The following is a 4,151-nucleotide window of genomic DNA, read 5'->3' as shown; positions in this document are numbered from 1 at the left end:
AGCCCCGGAGAGAACAAAAGGAAGGTGATGAGGCAGGAAGTACTGGGTTGTGGGGATTGGAGGCCAGGGAAGGTATGTCTAGGGAGCGGCATCTGTCCTCCCTGAGCCCTCTGGTTCTCCTCACTTGCGTGGTCTGGTCCCTGAGTCACAGGGACCAGATATAACGTCACTGCCTGCCTTCCACCCTAAGGTACTTTTTTCCTTGAAGGCAGGAGCAAAGTGTCATCTGTCTCTGTATCCCCAGTGCCGGTGCATAGCAGGGACTTGGTAAGGCATACGCATTTACTGAGTGTGACCCACGGGTCGGGCAATGTCACACATAGCTGACGTGTCCCCTTTATATTGGTTCCATGGCATAGCTGTGATTCGATCACATTTGATTGTTTTAGAGATTCAGGAACCAACCTCAGGGCCAGGTTTAGTCGTTAGCTTCAAGTCTGCTGGCTAGTGCTTAGTAGGGCTGAGATCCAAACCCAGTCTGGCCCTCCATGCCCCTTTTGTGCATCGTGATGACAGCTTAATGGAGATACGATTCACATAGTATACACTCCACCTTTTTAAAGCGTACAGGTTAGTGGTTTATTCATAGAGTTGTGCGTCAGCTGAGTTCCTCCAGCCAGGGCTTTCAACCTCAGCCTCATAGGAGGACCTGAAGTTCAGAAGTTGGGTGCAGATTATAGACTTAGAACCCAGGAGTCCTGTGTGGGCTGGCTGCATTTCTTTTGGCATATCAATATTGAGATTTTGCTTAGTGGCATTTTAAATGGATACGCTTGGCCTCTCTGAATTAAGACCCCAATTCTTCACTGGAAATCTCAAAACAACCTACGGACAAATAAATTGAATTCCAGGAGAGCCTTCAGAGTGCTTTCCTAGCTGAAGCACGGGGCATGCGGTCCATGCAGCCACTCAGAATGTCTGGAATTCACCAGGCTGCGTTTTTAAAGCCCGAGGCTTCGTGGAAGCCTGACTCGATGGCATGTGCTGGCACAGAAGGGGCTTCAGCCAGAGGGAGCCAGGAGCTCTTTGCACCCCAGGACCACTCTGGCCTCCCCTTCATGAGGAACCTGTAGTGTTCAATTTAACCTGTTTGCCCGGTTCACTTAGCCCCAGTACCAGTGAGTGGAGTAGGTGATCGGTCAGTTTATCCTTTTCCTAGTGGGATGGGCTCCATCGTCCCACATTTTCACCTCCTTCCCCCACCCGCCATTTAGCGAATCACATGTGGCCTGAATCTCACCTCTGTAGTTATTAAAGTATTGAAGGGGAATGGGTATAACTTTTTTCCCAGCCTGGTGCACAAAAGAGGTCACTTGGCTTTTCACCATGAACGTCAAAGCCCTCCGTTGCCCAACCGAGCAGAATGTTCAGACTCTCTCCAGCCCCATCCCTCCCTCAGAACTCAAGTTCTTCGTCAGTCTCTAGGGGTCGGGCTGCAGTCCAAGATGGGGGGAGGTGAGCCCTGGAGGACCTCCTCAGTTCTTGCATCCTCTTGCTCGTGGCCTGCTCTGCGTCTCTGTCCGTACTCGGAGACAGGGACCAAACTTGGCCAGTTGAAGCCGAAAATTATTTCTTAAAAGATTGTTTGTTGTGTAGCCTTGAGAGTTGTTCAGAGGCCGGACACTCGGGCTTGGAGATCACACATCTAGGAGCAACTTCCCAAACGGCACAACTGTTCCCCTGCTGGGCACGGACACTGCCACCAGCACCACCAACACCAGCAGGTCTGGACCCTGGATTGGGGGGATGATGCTGCCTGAAACCCGATTCACCTCACGGCCGCCGTCCTTGCCAGAATGGATTCCATGCAGTCCCTGCTTCTCAGTAGTGGCCACGTTCGTGTCCTAAGAGGGCATGTGTGATAGGAGAAACCAGGCTTACGTGCTGTCTCTCTGGGTACAAAGGAGACTGACTGGAAAGTGAATTTGGACTTTTGTAATGGGAAGTGGCCTACCAGGTAGACTCATGAGGTGGAGAGTTCTCCCCCAGATGAGCAGCCCAAACAAGTAACCGGTTACCGACAGATCGTAGGCCAATTTGCCCATCTCTGCCCTGTACTTCTGTGCCACGGGATTTGGAGAGGGCCATCCATTGGCCCCCCCAAGTAAATCCTTCCTTCCCCTTCTCTCAAGCCAATGGGTATCTGCTTGGCTGGCATTTCTATAACTAAGATGAGCCCCAGAATAAAGAAGCCTGCTCCAAGATGACCATAAATCCACATGGACCCAAGTGGGAAGAACTGTTCCCCAAAGGAAATCAGAGTGCTGTTTCCAAAAGAAGAGATTCTGGGCAGGAACAACGACTCATACTCACCACAACTGGGAAATTGCACAGAATTGTATTTTATTTTATTTAAACTTAAACTTAATTTTATTTTAATATATAGAGACCTAAGTCCCAAAGGTAGAATTTCAGGCTCAGGGGTCGTGTGTATTTTAAATCTGAACAGACATTGCCAGTATTTCCAAAAAGCTTCATAGTAATTCTCATCCCTTCCAGTAACGTATGAGCATATCTTTTTCCTGTTCTTCCCAGCCCTGAAGTTTTTCTTTTTGCCAAGCTGAGAAAAGTGATGCGTCCTTGCTGGATTCTGTATGCTCCAGTGACAGCATCTGTGTGTCTCCGCACTTTTGTATTTGTCATATACCTCGTTTCTCCACCTGGATGTCCTTTTTCTCCTCCCCAGCCTGCTGAGCTCCTACTTGGCTTTCAAAACCCAGCCACAAGGCCCTGTACTTGGGAGGCTTCCCTAATCCTCCACAGTCAGCTTGCCTTCCTCCCTACTGCCCGCTCTCTCTGTGTTCCCCCCTGCCAGCCCCATCGCAGGGCACTAACAGGATTTGGGTCTCTGGAAGTCTTCCCCATAGCACTGTGAGCCGCTAGAAGAGAAGGATCCAGTTTTCTCTGGATCCCCTCTGCCCGAACTGTGCCTGGTGCAGAGCAGCGGCCCAGGGAATGTTCATTTGTTAAATGCCATCATAACAAAGCCTGTTCACAAATGTTTGTGGGGTGAGGGAAGGAATCTTGTAAAAGGATACTGGTGCTTGTAGCTGTCCAGGCAGGGTGAACTGGAAGGAGTGTGCAATTACAGAATCTGTGGGCAAAGCATCTCGGGGCCAGAGGGACCCTGAGGGCACCGTGTAGGCCTTGATCGGTTTAGAATTCCTACGATTCTGACATTCTCTGTTCTTTCTGGACTCAGGCATCCAAGGTCACCTCATTATGGCTCGCTCTGTGTGAAGACAGTACCCCAAAGGGGCCATCGATTTGGAATATCTGATCAGCTTTCTGAGTCAGATCCACTAGCTCGTAAAATCCAATAAATGTCAAAGATCTGTCAGGCCCATTAACCTCTGGAGGTCTATTAAAAGGCTGCTTTAGCTAAGGAGATTCTGTTTCTGTCATACAGACACCAGGGCAGCCAATTTGACATATGCCTGAGTTCAGTAAGTTAGGAAGGGGGCAGATTTAAAATGGGATAACTTGATCTCTGCTAGTTTTATCTTAAGACTCTGCCGTTTCTTCACTGGTCCACAGAGGGCATCTGCTAATTTGCCCAGCCCTGTGATAGGTATATGGGCGGGGGCTTCCTCCAGGGAACATTCTAGAACTTCTAGAACTAGGTAAAACCTGCCTCCAAGATAAAAAAAAAAATGAACCCAGTCCCTCCCTTCATAATATCCTATGCACATCTCTGTTTTATCCCTTATACCACTAAAACATAATTCTTTGTTGCCTGTGGGTCCTTCCTATTATATTGTGAGTGCCTTAGGAACAGTGTTTGTAGGGATTCACTCTAATAGGAAGGGAGGGACAACTGTAACCAAAATTACTTGAGCAAAAGAAGAAATGTGGTTGGCACACCTGTCACAAGTCCTCCCATACGTGGCAGGATAGGCACTGGCAGGTTTCACGTGACGGCAAACCGAACAGCCCTGTGAAAAAGAACCTTTCTCTCAGGAGAGCCAGCCAGTCTCCCGGGCTGGTTCCCACTGGCCCAGTGTGGGGCCACTTGCCAATCCTAAAGCATTCCTCTACCAAAGCAGTTGGCATATTGTGCTGTAATTACTGGTCTACCTGCCTGTTTCCCATCCAGAATTATGACTTCCTTGATGGGTGGGACCAACTCCATCTCGCCAGTGTCTAGTTTA

This window comes from Prionailurus bengalensis, chromosome A1, assembly GCF_016509475.1.
Source record: "Prionailurus bengalensis isolate Pbe53 chromosome A1, Fcat_Pben_1.1_paternal_pri, whole genome shotgun sequence".
Classification (NCBI taxonomy): domain Eukaryota; kingdom Metazoa; phylum Chordata; class Mammalia; order Carnivora; family Felidae; genus Prionailurus; species Prionailurus bengalensis.
Note: the sequence above shows the minus strand (reverse complement) of the source record.